This window comes from Schistocerca serialis, chromosome 4 (assembly GCF_023864345.2).
Source record: "Schistocerca serialis cubense isolate TAMUIC-IGC-003099 chromosome 4, iqSchSeri2.2, whole genome shotgun sequence".
Lineage (NCBI taxonomy): Eukaryota > Metazoa > Arthropoda > Insecta > Orthoptera > Acrididae > Schistocerca > Schistocerca serialis.
In genome coordinates, this window is record NC_064641.1 from 706,602,703 (window position 1) to 706,626,341 (window position 23,639).

Genomic DNA, 23,639 nt, shown 5'->3' on the forward strand with positions numbered 1-23,639 from the left:
GGGGGTGTAACTCAGTGGTAGAGTGTCTGCTTCGCATGCAGAAAGTCCTGGGTTCAAATCCCAGCTCCTCCAATTTTTGTTTCTCCATGCAGCAGTACATGAAAACTTCTGCTTATCACCATACTCTATAAAATTCAGTGTACAAGATTCTTCCCCCAAGCAAGTGGATTTCGTACAGTTCGACCTGTAGGGAAGCAGCCTACTCACGCCGTAGTAAATTCACATCAGTCTTTCCATTGTGTGCCAGCCAGTCCGCTGTAACTAGCTCTGACGTCATAAATGTTGCGCAATACTTTAAAAATCAAGTAAATAACCTGAAACGTTTCTAGCATGTCAGGAGTAATACTAAATCAACATGTGTTGAATGTCAGTTCAATAACTTTAACCATTTTCGAAATTTGGACGTTTTTCTGTAAAAATCATTGGTGCAACAGAAAAGAGCTAGAGATTTAAAAATTTATATTTAGATTCCTTTTCCATAATAATTTAATAGAAACAGTACTTTGGATCTCACAAATTAAGATTTTATTAGAAATTCATGATTTTCTGGTTTTTGTCTTAAAAATTAAGGAAGCAAGATAGATTAAGTAGGCTAATAAATAAGGCTAGGATGTTTAAATTTAAGTAGAATGGAGATCCGCTATAATCATAAAGATGTGAGAAGTTTCAACTCGATAACTATAAAACTATAGCGATAGCTTATCTCCAAAGCGCAGGTTTAGAGCTCGTCTACTGCGTGTAGTGTAATTAAATTAATTCTTTCGCCCAAAATATTTAACTTTGCCACGTAAGACTTTTATTATGATTAATTACCTGTGTGTTGAATGCACATTTAAATTGAGAGCTTCATCGGCCATCAGCAAAGGAAGCGATAATTTATTCAATAACTTAATGTGGTGCATTACTAGCCCAGCGGCTAGTCGGGAGAGCCGATTTGATCTGGCGTTCCCTTAGCCGTCCGCACCGCGGCTTTATATATAAGAACGCTGCGAGAGGAAGAAAGGCCCCAGTTCTCTCCAGACGCTGAATAGCACACCATCTGTGTCGGTAGTCGCGTCGCGTCGGTATTATTGCTATAAACTGCCTCGGATGCCGTATTAAGTTACCCGGGATACGCGTAACCATGAAATCATTTTCGAGTGAAGTGTTAATTCTGGGATGATTTAATTATCTATCTTCAGTTTGCGTATGTCGTATTTTCACGTGCCGCCGCGGGACAGACATTCTACCATTATTTAGTGTGGCGTTTGATGAACATTATCATCAAATTATGGCGGGCATTCACTTAAACATTTAATTTGGACAGTTATAGTTGCATCAGCTCATTAGACTCTGAACTGCTCTGTTAGTCGGATTGTGTGGATTCTTTTTTTTTTTTTTTTTTTTTTTTTTTTCGTCGGTGGCTTTCAGAATATACTCAACTATTTTAGAAAATCGTTTTTGATTATGAATCCCAGACAATCTCCTAATTCCTCAGAGCTATAAGCTGCAGCTATAAGTGTGTTTCTCAGATGAAGTGGGCACTAGAAATTCTAATTACGGGCTTCACGTTTTGCTAATACTTTCTGTTTGCCAATATTGTAGTTAGAGAGCCAGTGTTGAGAACGGCAAAACAGCAGCATAAATAATAGGAACATTCATTTTAAACAACATAATTTCACCAGCAGTCCACATATGGTTAAACGGCAGGGAATTGCATCTTTTCTGCAGTTACATTACGATTCTACATTTATAGAACATAAATTTCCACCAGCCGCCCCACATATGGTGCATCGGCCGTGAAGTGTTTCAACATTCAAACATTTATATAACAGCAACATTTATCCCACCTGCCGCCCCACAGACCTCATAGCGGGAGGACGATGACCTGCGAGACCCTGGGCTGCGATCCCCCCCCATTGAAATGTTGCTCCAAAGCCTTCGGTACGGCGTGCGGAGTACATCACAAATATGTATTTGCAACTCAGTGACAATCGTCTTTTTTTTCCTCGAGTTATTGATAGATGAAGTGGGCACCCGGGATTGAAACTGGGACACCACGATCTGCAGTCCAATGTTCTAAGACTTCATTTTTTCTGTTTTTTTCCTTTTTTTCGAAACCCGAGGCCTGGCCACAATGTCTCCTTCCCCCCTTTCCAGGATTCAACCAACCAATACGCCACTTTTCATTTATTTCTTTTATTTGTTTCCAGTGCTCTGCCACTGTTAATGTTTAGGTTTTATTTAAAATTATGTTCATTTTTTTTTGTTTCTTGGTTTATAATTTTTTTTTTATAATATAGGTATATGCAGTTATAAGTTGGACATGAATCATAGTGACAACAAATAAACATGAAGAAAGAAAGGAAATTTGAGTCTTCTTGGGTGGTAGCTTCTCACCTACTGAATACGCAGTTTGCGTCGTATCAGTATATAACCATCAATAGAACAAAGAAATTAAAAGCAAAGAAAAGACTGCTCCTATAAATAATATAACATTTCTTCTTTAAGTATTTTGTTTCCTTGACTGGCGTGATTGCATGTGGCTTTGTCGCACCAGCGCTTCTCAACTAAGTGTAAGTTGTATTTCCAGACATGAAGTAGTCCAATGTGGAACGCCTTTCAGCTTGGAGGTACAGTGCAGATAAGAAAGTTTTGGAACAACTGTTTATACTTAGGATGTTTTCTCAAATGATGATGTTGTTCCTGAATATACAAAATGAAAACGTTGAGATCTGCATGATGTTGGGTAACAATGTAGTACGCTAATTGTCCGAGGAGCCAGGCGTGACTATTGTGCCGGCCGCGGTGGCCGTGCGGTTCTGGCGCTGCAGTCCGGAACCGCGAGGCTGCTACGATCGCAGGTTCGAATCCTGCCTCGGGCATGGGTGTGTGTGATGTCCTTAGGTTAGTTAGGTTTAAGTAGTTCTAAGTTCTAGGGGACTTATGACTTAAGATGTTGAGTCCCATAGTGCTCAGAGCCATTTGAACCATTTTTTGACTATTGTCCTTCGCGGCGGCGAACAATCGCCAGTCCGGATGTAACACATCTTCCACAGTGATCGCATTCCCCGTCGTCCTATTAATAATAGATTGCTTTTTCCTCGTCCAGTTCCCAATGACGTTCTCTGCAAACGAAGGTGTGAGCAAGGGTGTCAATAAGATGACACTGGTTACAGTATGGTGTAGGACGTAGTTTAATTTTATGCAGCGTTTCGCCTGTGATGACCTTTTCATTTACAATGTCATCCCATACAGACGCTATGTCCAACGTAATAACTGGGTTATTGATGTTCGCCCATATATATTGCCACGTTTTTTCCGGCTGTTTCTTTTCGATCGGACTTCGTTGTCGCTTCGTCAGTTCAGTGTAAAGGGTAGAGGTATTAAAATGTTGAGGCGACTGGGGCAGGTAGCTGATTTCCGTGTAATAGACGCGGACGTACCCAACTGTTCATTGATGCGCCCAACATGGATTGGCGGCCTCACATCCTGAGGTAGTAAGGAGGTAAAGAGACTCTTCGATATTCCATTGTGATTGCAGCCAAGTATTTTTGACGTTCTATTGAAGAACACCGCAAGACACAGTGGGCGTACATTGTTGATAACTAACCCGCCTGCGTGGCGAGCCAGTGTTAACGTGTGAAGTTGAGTTTTGAAGATATTGCCTCGCCAGACAAACCAATAGATGGCAACAAGCAGCTTCTGAGCAATGTCATCGGGTATTGGTAACACGGCGGCGCTATGATAGATTCTACTAAGAACAAACTCATTTATAAACTGCGCTCGTTGGAAACGGTTGAGAGATCTAGTCTTATGTTCCTGGAGTGTTGCTCGAACTGTGTTGAGTATAAGTTGCCAGTTCGTCTTAGACATCTCGCGCGGGTCCGGCAGCAAAGTCATTCCTAGTTGCTTAAACTTGTCAACGCGTTGCAACCAAGATGATACCATGCGTTCATCAAGTGGTCCGAGAGGAAGAATTTTAGATTTGTGGTCATTTATCAACGCATCGGAGGAATGCGTGTACATTGTGGTCAGGCGGCGCACCGTTGCAATATCATCTGTCGTATGAACAATGACGCTGATGTCATCAGCATAAGCATAGCAAACTGTTTTGACCGTGGGGCCGGCGAGTTGTGCATGCAGATTAAACGTTAGCGGCTCAACCGCGATGGCAAACGACGACATCGAGAGAGGGCAGCCGTGGCGAACAGATTGGTTTATGGGCACACTAGTGGTGAGCTGACCATTAACCTTTATTCTAGACGTTGTTCCAACGATGCATTTTTGCAAAGCTGAAGGAACTGATGACTAAACCCAATTTTGTGCATGAGGTTTGTTAAAAACTTGTGGCTAATCCTACAAAAGGCCTTTCCGAAACCTAAAACCATAATCCCAAGTTGGCATTTACAGATCCAAGTTAAATGTGAGACGTCCCTGTAGGCACATAAAACATTCGTCATGGATCGACCTGTGCCGGCGCTCGTCTGGTATGGCCCAATAATTTTCGTGAGAATGGGTTTCAGCCTATGATTTAATAAACGAGTCAAGATTTTAAAATCAGCGTTTAACAATGTAATGGGTCGAAAATCGTGCAAAGAGCGGCTGTGCACTTTTTCGGGAATCAAGACGACCAAGCCTTCAGTGAATTCTATTGCAAAGTGGTCACCTTGCAGAAATTCATTATAATAGTTGTTAATTCATCAATAAGGGCCCAGAAGCGTGTGTAAAATTCTACGGGGAGACCGTCTAATCCTGCTGATTTGTGGCGGTATGATCCTATTGTGTCAACCTTGAGTTCTTCATTCGTGATATTTGCCAGAAGGTCAACATTGTCATCAGCAGTAACAGTCATGGTAATGGGAGACTTCTTCCATTGGTGAGTCGATTTCCGGCTCCGCATAAAGATTTGTATAGTATGTTACAACACACGATATCTGATGTCGTTCTGCGTGTTGTACTCCTGGCCTCAGTCGTGTTGAAGATTTTGGAGTAGCTTCTGCCTTCCACGTTTAGCTTCCCTGACAATATGGAAGATAGAAAGCTTTCCCTGCATAATATCAGTCCCAGTCCGCGCTCTTACTTTAGGACCGTCCAGTGGCCGTCGCACCAAAGTTGTAATTTTGGCTTTAATACGTTTTATTCGAAGGTTTTGGCTGATGATCCGAGCGGGATCACTAAAAAACTGGCGCAAGCATGAGAAGTAAAACTCTAATGTGTGCTTCCTCCAGTATGCTATGTCCCGGGCATATTGGATCACACATTTCTTTAATTGTGGGTTTACGAATTCGGTCCACCAAACTAAACGCCGTGCGTACCTCGCTTGATTGCGCATACACTTATCCCAAGTGCACTCACTGTACCGTTCAAACATACGAAATAATGACAGTAGAATCCACGTCCCAGATGTAGTTGCTCTGGCTTGGTGTAACTCAGTGGTAGAGTGTCTGCTTCGCACGCAGAAAGTCCTGGGTTCAAATCCCAGCTCCTCCAATTTTTGTTTCTCCATGCAGCAGTACATGAAAACTTTTGCCTATCACCATATTCTATAAAATTCAGCGTACAAGATTCTTCCTCCAAGCAAGCGGATTTCGTAGTTCGACCTCATAGCGGGAGGACGATGGTGACCTGTAAGACCCTGGGCTGCCATCCCCCCATTGAAATGTTGCTCCAAAGCCTTCGCTATGGCGTGCGGAGTGCATCACAAACATGTATGTGCAACTCAAACCGACAATCGTCTTTTTTTTCCGAGTTATTAAAAAATGAAGGGGGCACCTGGGATTGGGAGCTCCTATGTTAGGCGGGTGACGTAGCCCCGTAGGGAAATAGAGGGAAGGTCGGGGAAGAAGGCCAGTGTTCACTCTGTCTGCTTGCCGGAGGGTATCATCAGAGATGTGGAGAAGGCCCTGCCGGCGGCGATAGTGAACACGGGATGCACCCGACTGCAAATTGCTGCTCATGTCGGCACCAATGACTCCTGCCGTCTGGGTTCAGAGGTAATCTTCAGTTCATACAGGCGGTTGACGGAGTTGGTGAAGGCGGAAAGCCTCGCTCGCGGTGTGAAATCAGAGATAACTATTTTTATTGTCGTTTCCTTGGAACCGAGTGAAAGGCTTAAACCAGAGGCTCAGACGATTCTGCGGAGATCTGGGCTGCAAGTTTCTCGACCTCCACTATCGGGTGGAGAAATGTAGGGCCCTCTGAATTGGTCAGGCGTGCACTACACGCAGGAAGCAGTCACAAGAGTAGCGGAGTACGTGTGGAGTGCACATGTGGGTTTTTTTAGGTTAGAGAATTCCCTCCCTACGCCCGATAAGACGCCCCCCTGAGACGCAACAAGGTAGCAGTAGCCAAAACGCAACAGGGAATGACAATATTAATGTGGTAATAGCAAACCGTAGGAGCGTGTATAGAAAGGTCCCAGAACTGCTCTCATTAATAAACGGTCACTCTCGGTAATAAACGGTCACAATGCCCACATAGTACTAGGGACGGAAAGTTGGCTGAAGCCAGATGTAAACAGTAATGAAATTCTAAACTCAGATTGGAATGTATATGGCAAAGACAGACTGGACAGTGAAGGGGGAGGCGTTTTTATAGTGATAAAAAGTGTAATAGTATCGAAGGAAATTGACGGAGACCTGAAATGTGAAATAATTTGGGTGAAGGTCACGGTTAAACCAGGCTCAAACATGGTAATTAGATGTCTCTATAGGACCCCTGGCTCAGTAGCTGTTGTGGCAGAACACCTGAAGGAAAATTTTATAGTTACCAGATATAGACTGCGAGACTCAAACGTTTGTAACAGGTGGCAGGAACAAAGAATCCAGTGAAATTTTTTGAAGTGCATTACCTGAAAACTACCTTGAGCAGTTAAAGAGAGAACCGACTCGAGGCGATAACATACTAGGCCTGCTGTTGACAAACAGACCCGAACTATTTGAAACAGTTAACGCTGAACAGGGAATCAGCGATCATAAAGCGGTTACAGCATCTGTGATTTCAGCCGTAAATAGAAATATTTAAAAAGGTACGAAGATTTTTCCGTTTAGCGAAAGTGACAAAAAGCAGATTTCAGAGTACCTGATGGCTCAACACAAAAGTGTTGAGGATCAGTGGACAAAGTTCAAAACCATCGTACATTATGCGTTAGATGAGTATGTGCCAAGCCAGATCGTAAGAGATGGAAAAGAGCCACCGTGGTACAACAACCGAGTTAGAAAACTGCTGCGGAAGCAAAGGGAACTTCACAGCAAACATAAACATAGCCAAGGCCTTGGAGACAAACAAAAATAACGCGAAGCGAAATGTAGTGTGAGGAGGGTTATGCGAGAGGCGTTCAATGAATTCGAAAGTAAAGTTCTATGTACTGACTTGGCAGAAAATCCTAAGAAACTTTGGTCTTATGTCAAAGGTGGATCAAAACAAAATGTCCAGATACTCTGTGACCAAAATGGTACTGAATCAGTGGATGACAGACTAAAGACCGAAATACTAATTGTCTTTTTCCAAAGCTATTTCACAGAGGAAGACTGCACTGTAGTTGCTTCGCTAGGTTGTCGCACAGATGACAAAATGGTAGATATCGAAATAGATGACAGAGGGATAGAAAAACAATTAAAATCGCTCAAAAGAGGAAAGGCCGCTGGATCTGATACGATACCAGTTCGATTTTACACAGAGTACGCGAAGGAACTTGCCCCCCTTCTTGCAGCGGTGTACCGTAGGTCTCTAGAAGAGCGTAGCGTTCCAAAAGATTGGAAAAGGGCACAGGTTATCCCCGTTTTCAAGAAGGGACGTCGAACAGAGTGCAGAACTATAGACCTATATCTCTAACGTCGATCAGTTGTAGAATTTTCGTTCAAACGGCTCTGAGCACTATGGGACTTACCATGTGAGGTCATCAGTCCCCTAGAACTTAGAACTATTTAAACCTAACTAACCTAAGGACATCACACACATCCATGCCCGTGGCAGGATTCGAACCTGCGACCTTAGCGGTCGCACGGTTCCAGACTGAAGTGCCTAGAACCGTTCGGCCACACAGGCCGGCGTAGAATTTTGGAACACACATTATGCTCGAGTATAATGATTTTTCCGGAGACAAGAAATCTGCTCTGTAGGAATCAGCATGGCCTTCGAAAAAGACGACCGTTTGAAACCCAGCTTGTGCTGTTCGTCCACGAGACTCAGAGGGCCATAGACACGGGTTCCCAGGTACATGCCGTGTTTCTTGACTTCCACAAGGCGTTTGATACAGTTCCCCACAGTCCTTTAATGAGCAAATCAAGAGCTTATGGACTACCAGACCAATTGTGTGATTGAATTGAAGAGTTCCTAGATCACTGAACGCAGCATGTCATTCTCAATGGAGAGAGACCTTCCGAAGAAGGTGGCTTCAGGTGTGCCGCAGGGGAGTGTCGTAGGACCGTTGCTATTCACAATATATACAAACGACCTCGTTGATAACATCGGATGTTCACTGAGGCTTTTTGCGGATGATGCTGTAGTATATCGAGAGGTTGTAACAATGGAAAATTGTACTGAAGTGCAGGAATATCTGCAACGAATTGACGCATGGTGCAGGGAATGGCAATTCAATCTCAATGTAGACAAATGTAATGTACTGCGAATACATAGAAAGAAAGATTCTTTATGATTTAGCTACAATATAGCAGGTCAACAACTGGAAGCAGTAAATTCCATGAATTATCTGGGAGTAGGCATTAGAAGTGATTTAAAATGGAATGACCATATAAAATGAATCATCAGTAAAGCAGATTCATTGGAAGGATCCTAAGGAAATGCAGTCCGAAAACAAAGGAAGTAGGTTACTGTATACTTGAAATTTCTTTGACTTTCCCTGCGATTTGATGACATCTCGTGGAAATCGGGTTTTCTGCCGGATATCAGCGTCTTCCAAACACGATATTTCGACGTCATTACTTGACGTCTTCATCAGGTGTTCCCTGAGGCTGGCTGCTTGCTGGACCGGGTCGCATATTTATGCCTGCCCGGTACCCGGTGCCTGGTGGTCCGCGCCCGCGAGTCGCGCTATCCTGCCGCTCTAGGTGTTCCCTATTCCGTCCGCGCCCACTCCGGCCGTCTCCAACTGCGGTCGTGGCCTCCTGGTGTTCCCTTCTTGGTTCGTATCCGCAGTGTGCGGATGTCTGAGGCTCGTTGTTGGTGTTGGAAACATATTTTCTCCGGTTTTGCTTCAGCAGTTCAAATGCCGGGTTCCATGAAGTGCTTAGCTGATATCCTGCTTCGCGGTTAATCAGGTTTTGTGCCATCTTCATCCCTATAGATTCAGTGATGACACTATCCTAGAACCTGGGGGTCTGGACCATGACCTTCGTGTTCTCATAATCTATGGAATGTTCCAACTCTAGGCAGTGTTCTGCTATTGCTGATTTTGTGGCCTGCCTTAGCCTGGTATGTCGCTGGTGTTTCTTACATCTGATTTCCGCCGTTCTAGTCGTTTGGCCAATGTAGGACATACCGCATTCACAAGGAATATTGTAAATGTCAGGCTTCCTTAAGCCCAGGTCATCTTTGACTGTTCCAAGTAAAGCCCTGATTTTGCTAGGTGGGCAGAAGACACTCTTGATGTTATGTTTCATTAGTATTCTGCTGATCTTGGCAGAAACAGGCCCTGCATATGGTAAAAATGCCAGCTTCTTGATTTCTTCTTCTTGCTCGTTCTCCGGTGTATCCTGATGTCTGGCGGGATGTAGAGCTCTGCGGATGTCCCTGGATGAGAAACCGTTGTTCGCAAACACTTTTTGAAGATGTTCAAGTTCCCCTGCCAGGTTGTCAGTCAGACAGTGTCTTGGCTCGGTGTACGAGTGTTCTAAGCACCGCAGTCTTCTGTGCTGGGTGGTGGCAGCTGTCTGCCTGTAGGTATAAGTCTGTGAGTGTTGGCTTTCGGTACACACTGTGGCTGAAGGTGCCATTCGCCTTCTTCTTCACCAGGACATCCAGAAACGGAAACTGACCGTCCTTTTCTAGCTCCATGGTGAATTTAATGTTCGGATGCTTTGAGTTCAGGTGGTCCAGGAAGTCTTCCAGTTTTTCGCGACCGTGGGGCCAAATGACAAATGTGTAATCAACGTATCTCAGGAAGCATGTTGGCTGGTAAGTGGCAGTTGTAAGAGCCTCGTCCTCGAACTTCTCCATAAACAGGTTGGCCACTACTGGTGACAAGGGACAACCCATCGCCACTCCTTCAGTCTGTTCATAGAATTGACCTCCACATAGGAAGTAAGTCGATGTTAGAATATGCTTAAACAGATCCAGCACAGCTCCATCAAACGTCTCACTGATTAAGTCAAGCGTGTCCTTAAGGGGCACTCTGGTGAACAGGGACACCACGTCAAAACTGACCATTAAGTCTGCATCTGAGAAACGTATGTTTTTAAGACGTTCCACAAAGTCCTGTGAGTTGCGGATGTGGTGTGCACCCTTCCCCACATATGGTGCCAACATTTTCTTGAGATACGTTGCAGCTGGGTAGGTGGCTGCCCCAATATTGCTCATAATGGGTCACAGTGGTACACCCTCTTCGTGGATTTTAGGTAGTCCATAGAGTCTGGGTGATACTGGTGCCTTGGATTTCAGTTGTTTGATAACTTTCTCAGGCCAGCCAGTTTCCTTCAGCAGAGACTTGGTTTTTCTGTCCACCCTGTCAGTTGGATCCTGGTCTAGTGGTTTGTAAGCTGGGTCCTCCAGAAGTCGTCGGATCTTCAGGTCATAGTCACCTTTCTGCAGTATGACTGTGGAGTTCTCTTTGTCTGCTGGTAATACCACTATGTCGTCATCTTCTCGTAATCTCCTGAGGGCCATCCTCTCGTCTCTTGAGATGTTAGACTTAGGCGACCTGGCTCTGGTAAGGGCTCTGCACATCTCTCTCCGAATCTCTTCAGCCGTACTTGAGGGTAGTGTGTTGACGACTTGTACCACAGAGCTGATGAAATTGGCTACCGGTAGATCTCTAGGAGTGACAGCGAAATTTAGGCCCATGCCAAGAACGTTCAGGGTAGCTTCATCCAGTGTTCTGTCACTCAAATTTACAACCTTGCGAGTGTCATGATTTTGTTGCACTCTGCTGTTCAGGCGTTCAAATTTTGCCAATTGTCGGTCTGTAGCATTGTTCTTAATGCATGCTGCTAGTGACCAAGACACTCCATCAGTTCTGTCCCAATCCTCTTGAGCTAGTTTGGCAGCCATGTACAGGTGTAGATGTAACAGCTCCCTGGACGTGACATCAAGTTTATGGCGTATGTCACGGGCTCTTTCTCTCACCAGAGCGATGCTGGCTCGGTGCTTGATCCTGTTGGCCGCCCTAGACGTAATATGATGTTTGATTTTGGCAAAAACAGGCACCACATCTCCATCTCTGCACCTGAGGAGGAAGTTGAGTGAGCCCACCATCCTCTCTTTGCGTTGTTGCAGCTTGTCTAGTTTCTTCATATTGCAGCACATTTCCTCGCCGTAGAGTCTTGTGATGTAATTTCTTAGACTTTCCCGGCGATTTGATGACATCTCGTGGAAATCGGGTTTTCTGCCGGATATCAGCGTCTTCCAAACACTTGTTACCCCACTGCTTGAATACTGCTCACCGGTGTGGGATCCGTACCAGATAGGGTTGAAAGAAGAGATAGAGAAGATCCAACAGAGCAGCGCTTTTTTTTTTTTTTTTTTTTAACTGTAGCGCTGCACTCTGGAGCCGATGGCGACCCACTTGTTTGGTAATGAAGTAACGGCTAGGATGCAGCTGAACGTCCATCTTTTGAGAGCGAGAAAATGTTCGCAGTCGGCAGGACTCGACCCTACGCTCCCAGAGGGAAACGGTCAGTGTCAAGTCAGACACCTTAACCACTTTCTTTTTTGTCTCTTTTGTGACATGATTTGAACCTGCAATCTTCGGATCGGAAGTCCGACGCCTTATCCATTTTTTTTCCCAGGCCTCCTGGGTGAAAGCCAGGTATCCTAGCCACTTTGTTTTGTGTACCTCTGGTGGGACACGAACCCACAGTCACCGGTTTAGGAGACCGATGCCTTATTCATTTTTTCTTTCTATTATTATGTTCATGTGTTTTTTACTAGAAAGCCAGGTATCCTAGGCTTTTTTTTATACAGAAGCTCTGTGGTAAAAGGCAGGCGGAGGCAAAGTGGGCAGGGGTCAAGCAGTCTGAAGCCTGGCCACAATGCCTCTCTCCTGAGCTGTCACCACATCGCCCTACCTCTTCTTCATAACGAAAAACTGCTTCGGCGTGACTCATCCGCCAGGAACAAAATAACAGAAACGTTTCCTTACATGCACATTTACATCTCTTAGCAGTGTAAATGAATATAATGAATAGTTCATATGTATTCATGAGAGCCATTAAGACCGTGCGCTTTGTAGCTCATAATTGCTTCTTGCTCCACAGAAAAGAAGAAATTAATTAATGAATAAAATAAAAGTAAGAGACTTGTATCGTTGTTTCTCTCCCATCGTATCTTCGGTGACAATCGAGTATCTACGAACCGCGTTCCGCAGTTGCTTCCGAAATAAAGGTTTAATCCACCAAGTCAGAAGTAGATGAATGTTATCTCTCTGTCTCGGCAGTCCAAGTGGATAAGGTAACGTTCATTTTACATGATGATTCCGTCCTATAGAGGTTGTGCAACAATCGCTTTACTTAAAAAGTTAGCAAAATTATCCTTATAATTTTGTGTACTCCGCAGTCGTTGGTGCTGTATCAGTAAGTACGTAAGAAAGTGTTCTTTACTTTTTTCGTCCACATTGAAAAGGCAGCAACCTGTGTGACCTTCGAGCCAGTTAACTGCATGTCCTTTGGTCTGAAGGTAAGGGACAACCTCTGGAGTGAGGAAGTCAGCTGGCGTTATGTTTGCTGGGGACGTTCTCGTTATGCTTGCCAACAACTGTCGAATGACCACCCAAACATCACGCACTTGCTCAGAGACAAATCAATGTTCTTCGCTATCTCCCCCTGTGGGTCTGGGGGTAAGAATAGGCCCGCGTTATTCCTGCCTGTCGTAAGAGGCGACTAAAAGGAGTCTCAAACGTTTTGGCCTTAATGTGATGGTTTCCTATGGGGTTTGACCCCTATCTTTCAAAATTTTCTGTTAGTGCATACCATTTGGGGAAGAACGCCTTACGTGGTGTATTATATATCCCTCTTGCCCTAAGATCTGGCACAACCGATATGGTCATGGAGTTGGCCTTACACCGTGCTTCCAGCCACATCAGCTGCTGTGTGTTTCGGGCAGCATACATGCCCTCCATTATGAACTTCCATCTTTGCCCTCCTGACACATATGGAAATTCGACACCCGACATCCAGCACGGTAGCCAGTCTGTTGTGGTGGGGTCGTCATGTACCCTCTTGGTGGTAGCCCCCTGACTACACAGGGATCGCACTGCTGATGCCTGAGCTGCTACCTCCCCACGTATGCCAAGGAGTAGATGCCTATCCCTCTGGGGCATCGGGACTCCCAGCAAAAGCCGTCCTGGCAGGTAGTCTTTGCTGTGGCTGGGTGGCGCCCGTGGGGAGAGCCCCTGGTCAGAGTGGGTGGCATCAGGGCGGATGACCCGCAATGAAGCGTACATAATCTCTCGCTGGTGGGCCTCCACCAGCAGTCTCTAAGCGATCGAGGTCTAACCTCAACGGCAAGAAATACGAACCACGATCATTTCCCTCCCTGGCCACTCCATGGGAGGAACTTATGGCAAAAGAAGGCAGTGGAGAATATTCACCCCGGTTCCTTGCGTGTACGCAAGTTGATGGGGAATCGTTTATGTCAACCAAGCCCCAGTTTTTTGTGGAGCATTTAGAGGACAAGTTTGGGGAGGTGGAGGGCTTGTCCAAAATGCGCTCTGGTTCAGTACTCATCAAAACAGCATCCTCTGCCCAGTCACGGAGGTTGCCCAATTGTGACAAGTTGGGGGATGTTTCCATTAGCATCATGCCGCATAAGAGTCTCAACATGGTCCAGGGTATTATATTCCACTGGGATCTTCTTCTGCAGTCCGACGATGAACTACGTGCCAACCTAGAACGACGAGGTGTTCACTTCGTCCGGCGCATCCATCGGGGTCCGAGGGATAATCAGGTAGCCACCGGTGCCTTCATCTTGGCCTTCGAAGGTGATGTTTTACCCGAAAAGGTCAAGGTGATGCTTTACCATTGTGATGTGAAGCCATATATCCCTCCTCCGAAGCAGTGTTTTAAATGCTGGAAGTTCAGGCACATGTCATCTCGCTGTACTTCCAGCATCACGTGTCGGGATTGTGGACGTCCTTCGCATCCCGATACTCCATGTGCGCCACCTCCTATCTGTGTTAACTGCGGAGAACAGCATTCCCCTGCTCGCCGGACTGTAGGATATTCCAGAAAGAAAGGATGATAATGGAATATAAGACCCTTGACCGCATGACATACCCCGAGGCTAGGCAGAAATATGAGCGGCTCCATCCTGTGGCAATGACGTCAACTTACGCCGCTGCTGCAACGACGGTTCTCCCATCGTCCCGAATCGGCTCTAAGATCAGTCAGAATCCACCAGCCCCCTTGCTTGTGGGGGGGGGGGGGGCGCCTTCACAACCTGTTGCTCCTGCTCCTGCTCCATGTACTTTAGGAGCAACACCCCCCCAACACTCGGGGACATCAGTTCCCCCTTCCCAGCTGGAGAAGCATAAGACTTCTTCGGCTCCTCTCGCAAGGAAGGGGTCCCTTGGGGACCTCCCTTGGCAATTTCCGACCAGCGGCACAGCAGACCCCCCACAAGTGGCTCAAACAACCACCAGTCCCTGGTCTTAGGGCCTCATGGTCGTCATCCGTCCCTGAGACTGACCCTGTGAAGCCCTCCAAGCCTGAACTACCGAAGGCACAACACGAGAAACAGAAACAGAATAAAGTCCCAAAGAATACCGACATTGCGGAGGCACCCGTCCCACTGCTTCCAACAAGCTCTGCGTCTGAGGACGAGGTGGAGATTCTAACGTCCGCTGAGGACCTCTATCTCGCCGGTCCCTCGGACGCCATGGATAGCGCTAGCACCGGTGCTCAATTGGAGACAGCAGGTGACCCAGCGGCGTAATCTGCCTTCCACATCCCGTGACGCCTCTCTCAGACATGGCCAATAACATCCTCCAGTGGAACTGCGGCGGTTTCTTCCACCATCTAGCTGAGCTCCGACAACTTATCAGCCTTCATCTTTTTCTCTGCATTGCTCTGCAGGAAACTTGGTTTCCAGCAATGCGAACCCCCGCCCTCTGTGGCTATCAGGGTTATTATAAGAACTGAGCAGCTTATGCAAGGGTGTCGGGTGGCGTCTGCATCTATGTCCTTAACTCTCTTCACAGCGAGTCTGTCCCTCTACAAACGGCTTTAGCGGCTGTCGCTGGTAGGGTGTGGACGCCACAGGCTATTACCATCTGCAGTCTTTACCTTCCACCAGATGGTGATATCGCGCAGCGTGCGCTGGCTGCGCTGCTGGCCCAATTGCCGCCACCTTTCTTGTTACTGGGCGATTTCAATGCCCACAACCCTCTATGGGGTGGGACTGTCTCTGATGACCGCGGTCGTGCCATGGAGCATTTGTTGGCTCAGCTCGACCTTAGCCTCTTGAACACCGGTGCTCCCACACATTTCAGTGTGGCCCATGGCTCGTTCTGGGCCATCGATCTCTCTCTTTGCAGCCCCGGACTTGTCCCATCCCTCCACTGGAGAGTGCATCCTGACCTTTGTGGTAGTGACCATTTTCCCATCTATTTGTCACTCCCCCAGTGTCATTCTTCTGGCTGCCTGCCCTGGTGGGCTCTCCACAGGGCTGACTGGCCGGCTTTTACTTCCGCTGCAACCATCAAGTCTCCCCCACAGGGTGACATTGACGAGGTGGTCTGTGTCTTAACCACGTCAATCATTTCGGCGGCCTAGGCTGCCATCCCCCGCTCTTCTGGACTCCCTCGGAGGAGGGCTGTACCCTGATGGTCGCCGGAGATTGCTGAGGCTATTCGCGACCGTAGGCGGGCCCTCCAGCATCATAGGCAGCACCCATCTCTCGAGACGCTCATCGCCTTTAAGTGGCTCCGTCCCTTGGCCCGTCGCCTTATTGCACGGCGTAAGCAGGAGTGCTGGGCGAGGTATGTCTCATCCTTGGGCTCCCATGTCTCCCCCTCGCTCGTGTGGTCCCGGATCCGGCGGATTTATGGATACCAGACCCCTATGGGTGTCCCTGGAATCTCCTTGGACGGCGCTGTCTGCACGGACGCTGCCACCATTGCTGAACACCTTCCTGCGCACTTTGCTAAGAGCTCTGCAACTGGAACTTATCCCCCCGCCTTTCGCCCTCTAAAGGAGCGAGCCGAACAGACGCCGTTATCATTCTACACGCGTCGTTCTGAAAAATACAATGCTCCTTTCAGCGAGAGGGAATTCCTCGCTGCCCTCACCGATTGCCCTGATACAGCACCAGGACCAGACTCCATCCCCACGCAGATGCTGAAGCATCTCTCCAGGGACTGCCAAACACACATCCTCACCATTTTAAACCGCATTTGGAGTGAGGGCGTGTTCCCGTCGCAATGGCGAGAGGGTCTTATTGTCCCCATCTTGAAGCCCAGTGCGGACCCACTGGCGGTGGACAGCTATCGTCCCATTACCCTCACCAACGTTTTGTGCAAATTGCTCGAACGTATGGTGGGGCGGCTGTTGTGTTGGGTCCTAGAGTTGCGCGGTCTCCTCGCTCCATCCCAGGGTGGCTTCCGTCGGGGCCGGTCTGCTGCAGACAATTTGGTGCAGCTGGAATCTGCTACTCGTACGGCCTTTGCCCGACGTCAGCATCTCGTTGCTGTATTTTTTGATCTGTGGAAGGCGTATGACACCACATGGAGACATCAAATCCTTGCTACGTTGCATGAGTGGGGTCTTTGTGGTCGGCTCCCGGCTTTTCTTCAAACCTTTCTATTGCACCGCTCTTTCCGGGTGCAAGTCAGTTCCACCTCTAGTTCCTCTTATACACAGGAAAATTGGGTCCTGCAGGGCTCGGTGTTGAGCGTCTCCTTATTTCTAGTGGCCATTAATGGTCAGGCTGCAGCTGTGGGGTCGTTGGTGTCTCCTTCTTTGTATGCCGACGACTTCTACATCTCATTTAGCTCCACAACTACGGGAGTCGCCGAACGCAGGCTGCAAGTAGCCGTTCGCAAGGCAGCATCATGGGCTCTGACTCATGGTTTTCAGTTTTTTGCAGCCAAGACTCGAGTTACGCACTTCTGCAGGCGTCGGATGGTCCACCCTCATCCTGAACTTTACCTCGACGGCCAGCTGCTCGAAGTGGTGGACACATGCCGCTTCTTAGGACTCGTCTTTGATGCCCGGCTCACATGGGTTCCTCATATTACTCAGCTGAAGCAAAAGTGCTGGCGGCACCTTAACGCCCTCCGGTGCCTGAGCCACACATCTTGGGGTGCGGATCGCTGCACGCTGTTGCAATTGTACAGAGCCCTTGTGCAGTCCAGGCTTGATTATGGGAGCCTGGCCTATGGGTCTGCATCACCCTCAGTGTTGACGTTGTTAGACCCCATACACCACTGTGGGGTTTGGCTTGCAACTGGCGCTTTCCGTACGAGCCCCATGGATAGTCTACTGGTGGAGGCCGGGGTTCCCCCGCTGCAGATTCGCCGCCATCGACTCCTCGCCGACTATGCTGTCCACGTGCATTGCTCGCTGGGCCATCCCAGTTGTCACCTGCTTTTCCCTGCCATGGTCCTCCATCTGCCCGAACAGCGACCTAGGTCTGGGCTTTCCATAGCTGTCTGCGTCCAGTCCCTGCTGTCGGAACTGGGGTCATTCCCTCTTCTGTCTCCCTTCAGAGTCCGTGCACCTACGCCTCCCTGGTGTTTGCCCTGGCCGTCCGTCTGTCTGGACTTGGCACAGGGACTCAAGGACTCGGTTCCGCCAGTGGCCCTCCGTCGCCGTTTTCTTGCGCTCCTCGCCTCATTTTCGGACTGTGAGACTGTCTACACTGATGGTTCCCTGGTTGATGGTCACACTGCCTACGCTTTTGCTCACGCTGCCCATGTTGAACAGCGCTCCTTGCCGGCTGGCTGCAGTATTTTTACTGCAGAGCTGGTGACCATTTTGCGCGCTCTTGCGCATATGCATGCATGCTCAGGTACGTCCATCGTCATCTGCAGTGACTCCCTGAGCAGCCTCCAGGCCATTGACTGCTGCTATACCTCCTCTCCTCTGGTGTCCTCTGTTCAGAAATCTGTTTCCGCCATTACCCGTTCTGGTCGTTCGGTGGTATTTGTTTGGACGCCAGGTCACGTTGGCATCCTGGGGAACGAACATGTTGACAGGATGGCCAAAGGGGCGATCGACGCCCCAGCTTTGGAGATCGGCCACACAGCTCGCGATCAGCGGCTGGTGTTGCGCCGTCAGGAGCTTGGGATGTGGATTGCTGAGTGGCATGACATGACATCCCCGAATATACAGCGGGCTGTCGAGGAGACAAACAATGTGTGGCGCTCCTCCCTGCGGGCTTCTCGCAGGGACTCAGTCATCCTGTGTCGGCTTCGCATCGGCCATACGTACCTGATGCACTGCCATCTTTTGCGTCAGGAGGATCCCCCCCCCTGTGTCGGTGTGGGTCCCGGCTGACGGTCGCCCACATTTAGTTGGAGTGTCCCCGACTGCGCACCCTCCGGCAGTCTTTTAATCTCCCAGGTACTTTGCCTTTGGTTTTATGCGACGATGCCTCCATGGCTGACGACGTTGTAAATTTTATCCATGGTAGTCCTTTTTATGGTTCCATTTAGGGAGGTCCTGCACCTTTCCCTTTCTGTGTCTCTTGTCCTCGAGTTTCTCATATTTGGTTGCAGATTTCAGTGTGTAGTCGGATGGTTGACTCTTTACCTTTTTTTTGTTCTCGTGGTCAGTCAACCAGTCTCTGGCTATCTTCTTTTCTTCTGTTTCTGTCTGTCTGGTGTTCTTCTGTACTCTTTTTGTCTGTAGTGTTCGTTGCCCCATTTGTGTTCTTTCAGTGCCTGGGGGGGGAGTCTCCTTCCCCTTGGGGTTTTACCTGCTCTGCAACTTTGTCTCGGCTGTTTTTGGAATGGGGGACTGATGACCTTAACTGTTTAGTCCCCCCCATAAACATCCCAACAACAACCACCACCACCACCACCACCACCGTTTGATACTGTCCAGTGATTGTGGTCATGACTATTTTAAGCTGTTTGCTGAGAACACGGGCGAACAGTTAATAGACACTATTTAGCAACAAGAGAGGTCTCAGGTTTTTGAGGGTGTTAATGCACGGGGTTTTGGGCAGTAAGACTGCAGTTCCTTGCCGGCCGCGGTGGTCTAGCGGTTCTAGGCGTGCAGTCCGGAACCGCGCGACTGCTACGGTCGCAGGTTCGAATCCTGCCTCGGGCATGGATCTGTGTGATGTCCTTAGGTTAGTTAGGTTTAAGTAGTTCTAAGTTATAGGGGACTGATGACCACAGTAGTTCAGTCCCATAGTGCTCAGAGCCATTTGAACCATTTGAACTGCAGTTCCTTGTCGAAATTCCTGTGGAATGTCGTTATTTGGGTTCAGTAACTGCAAGTATTCCGTTGCAACCAGGAGAATTGTTCTTCGGACTCCACAGGATAATCTCTTCCAATTATTTTTCTGTCACCTCTGTAATCAGCTGATCTGCCTCTGTAGGGCCGAGTCTCCTTAATAAATTTGTCGTAAAATCTGCAAGTACGGTATCATCCGTCACTTTAGTGGACATTAGTTCTTGATAATACTCTTGAATCGCACTCACAATTTCACTTTGTTTGGTAAGTATTACTCCGGTGCTGGTTCGGAGTTCTGTCAATATTTTCCTACTGCCTCTTTTACTTTCACACAACATACGATACATGGACGCCTCTTCTGCTTGCATCGTCTTGGGAACTCGTGTTCGAATTTGAAAGCCTTCCAACTGTTTCCGTTTCACCTACAAAATTTTTGCTTGAATTCTTTTCATCTGTGCAGAATTGCCCATAACGCTCGCGTCAAATTTGTACGACTCCCGAAGACCCTGAAAGTAAAATTCCATCGTCCATTTGTCCAACTGACTTTCCTCATGGGAGTAAGTCATTAATGTTTTCCTGATTTGTGGTTTGGCATATTTGAGCCACCAATCTATATCGGAGTTGTAGTAATTGAATTGAAGTTCACATGCAGTTGACAGTAAACCCTCTCGACAAGAAGGATCTTGCAGATATGCGATATTTAACTTCCATAATCCTCGACTCCGGTATGTTTCCTGTTTCTTCATGTTGACGGTATGGATATAGGCAGCATGGTCACAAAATACAGTAGGCCATATTTCAGTGTGTAGCAGGTGGGACCTTAAATGACGCGATATATAAATTCTATTTAATCTACTAAAGGAATGGCTTGTAACATGCGTAAAACCTGCCGCTGAGTTCTTAAATGATCTTCTCTAGTTCGACACACCGATTAAAATGTGGAGTTTGGTCTATTGGACGAAGCACATAATTACAATCACCGCCAAAAAAAATGAGATCGCTGTAGTTGGTTCCGAAAAGCGTGGCGAAAAAAAATTCGGAACGGCGTTGCCTATTACTGGACCCGGAAGTTGCGTAAATATTAATTAACCTGATGTTATTGACAGTTACTGCTATCCCTCCGCCGGTCACAAGTTTTTCCTCGCCATTTACAATGATTCCTTCTTTTAACAGTATGACAGTTCCAAGTTCTAGTCCTTTGCCCGGATTCGTGAAAGCGTTATATCCGGCGATGTGGTCTAAATTAGTATCAGTCACTTCCTGGAGCATTGAGACATCTATGTCTGCCACGTATAACAGATATCCTAAGTCTTTAAGATACAGTCCACTGCGTATCTTATTGAGAGTCAGGATTTTGTAGGCCTGCAAAGTGGTCATAGATGTTTGGTGCGGAAGGGGCAAAGTCTAGAATTCGTCATACAGCTCGCAATTTGAGCCGCTATCCGTTTCGGACGTCTGAGTAACTATAGCCACGTTGACTTGGCTTCAATTGACTGCTGGGAAAGGGGGCGTTGTGCCGGTCGAGGGTGTTGGATCCTCCTCCATCTCTACATCTGCTTCATTCGTTTCACTATCGTCTGCCCAGTCTGTTGACGGATCAGTGCCTACGGTCTCACGAACTGGTGGATTCGTACCCTGTGTCGCAGTGAGCTGAGTTGTTGTCTCAGTAGGTGAGCTGTCGGACGGCGTGGGTGCCTCTGACATGGTGTCATCAGTGGTATCCCGCGAGCGCGAAGACGAGACGGCAGTTTCGGCCGTTCCTTCTTTTAAATTCGGTCCGATTAATTTTGCTTTTCCCCGCAAGCTCGGTGCTGTACCTTGTGCACCTTGGTGAGCCATTCTCCGTTTTTTGTTTTTATTTGGGGATGTATTACCCCGTGTTACTGAGTCAGAGTTTGGCATCGACTCATTGACTGATTCGGATATGGATGCAGCAACCTTGAACACCTCCGCAAACTCAGCGCTACGTTAGGGCTGTTCCACAACCACATCACTGGTCCTGTTCGTGTCGGGGGGTTTCGGAAGCGGCGATCTCGGACGCGACAGGCGTGTCCGGAGACGTCACATTAACTACCCGACTGGGATGGGCAGTTGCGTCGCGAATCGGTTGTAATGCGTGCTTACCGCGGGCAACCGACACGTACGATGTCGGTAATGTTGACATGGCGAGAGGGCTCCGGTTGGCGTTTCAACTAGACGCCGCTGTAAACATTCCGCACGAACATGTCCCGTCCAGTTAGATCTAGCACATGTTCTAGGTTGGCCATCATGCATTACGATTGCACGGTATTCACAAACCGTGACGTACGACGGAATATGTCGGTACAAATCAACTTTGAGCTGCCTGACGCCATTCAATACGGGATACTTATGAGCCGGAGACCAACGTTCTGCAAAGTTACTCAAAACTTCGCCATATGGCGATAACGCAACATTTATCTGTTCAGCTGTAACCTCAAAAGGTAGTTGGAAAATCCTAATCGTTCTAATTCCAAGCCTGGCGTAGGAAACAGTAACTACAGCCGCATTTCCATGCTTAAACATCAGACCTGAACTAAAGGATTCAACTACTTTGTTACAAAACTCGGTATCTCTCACCCTGACATAAACTACGCTTGACAGAACAAACAAATGTATACCAATAATCTCATAGTGTCCAATTTTCATCACATCTTCGAGGAAATCCTCGATTTCGAAAGTGGTCGGTCGTGCAAATGTATTATCGGAAGTTAACTTCAAAGTATCTTTTCTCATACACTCCTGGAAATTGAAATAAGAACACCGTGAATTCATTGTCCCAGGAAGGGGAAACTTAATTGACACATTCCTGGGGTCAGATACATCACATGATCACACTGACAGAACCACAGGCACATAGACACAGGCAACAGAGCATGCACAATGTCGGCACTAGTACAGTGTATATCCACCTTTCGCAACAATGCAGGCTGCTATTCTCCCATGGAGACGATCGTAGAGATGCTGGATGTAGTCCTGTGGAACGGCTTGCCATGCCATTTTCACCTGGCGCCTCAGTTGGACCGGCGTTCGTGCTGGACGTGCAGACCGCGTGAGACGACGCTTCATCCACTCCCAAACATGCTCAATGGGGGACAGATCCGGAGATCTTGCTGGCCAGGGTAGTTGACTTACACCTTCTAGAGCACTTTGGGTGGCACGGGATACATGCGGACGTGCATTGTCCTGTTGGAACAGCAAGTTCCCTTGCCGGTCTAGGAATGGTAAAACGATGGGTTCGATGACGGTTTGGATGTACCGTGCACTATTCAGTGTCCCCTCGACGATCACCAGTGGTGTACGGCCAGTGTAGGAGATCGCTCCCCACACCATGATGCCGGGTGTTGGCCCTGTGTGCCTCGGTCGTATGCAGTCCTGATTGTGGCGCTCACCTGCACGGCGCCAATTACGCGTACGACCATCATTGGCACCAAGGGAGAAGCGACTCTCATCGCTGAAGACGACACGTCTCCATTCGTCCCTCCATTCACGCCTGTCGCGACACCACTGGAGGCGGGCTGCACGATGTTGGGGCGTGAGCGGAAGACGGCCTAACGGTGTGCGGGACCGTAGCCCAGCTTCATGGAGACGGTTGCGAATGGTCCTCGCCGATACCCCAGGAGCAACAGTGTCCCTAATTTGCTGGGAAGTGGCGGTGCGGTCCCCTACGGCACTGCGTAGGATCCTACGGTCCTGGCGTGCATCCGTGCGTCGCTGCGGTCCGGTCCCAGGTCGACGGGCACGTGCACCTTCCGCCGACCACTGGCGACAACATCGATGTACTGTGGAGACCTCACGCCCCACGTGTTGAGCAATTCGGCGGTACGTCCACCCGGCCTCCCGCATGCCCACTATACGCCCTCGCTCAAAGTCCGTCAACTGCACATACGGTTCACGTCCACGCTGTCGCGGCATGCTACCAGTATAAAAACTGCGATGGAGCTCCGTATGCCTCGGCAAACTGGCTGACACTGAAGGCGGCGGTGCACAAATGCTGCGCAGCTAGCGCCATTCGACGGCCAACACCGCGGTTCCTGGTGTGTCCGCTGTGCCGTGCGTGTGATC

General features: G+C 48.1%; 2 non-coding genes across 2 annotated transcripts; both read left to right on the plus strand.

Moving 5' to 3' along the window:
* Trnaa-cgc (transfer RNA alanine (anticodon CGC)) lies at positions 1 to 72 on the plus strand. Its single transcript has one exon. It is a non-coding gene; the product is annotated as a tRNA-Ala (tRNA).
* A 5,326-nt stretch (positions 73 to 5,398) lies between these two features.
* On the plus strand, positions 5,399 to 5,472 carry Trnaa-cgc (transfer RNA alanine (anticodon CGC)). The gene has a single exon. It is a non-coding gene; the product is annotated as a tRNA-Ala (tRNA).
* The last annotated feature ends 18,167 nt before the right edge of the window (positions 5,473 to 23,639 follow it).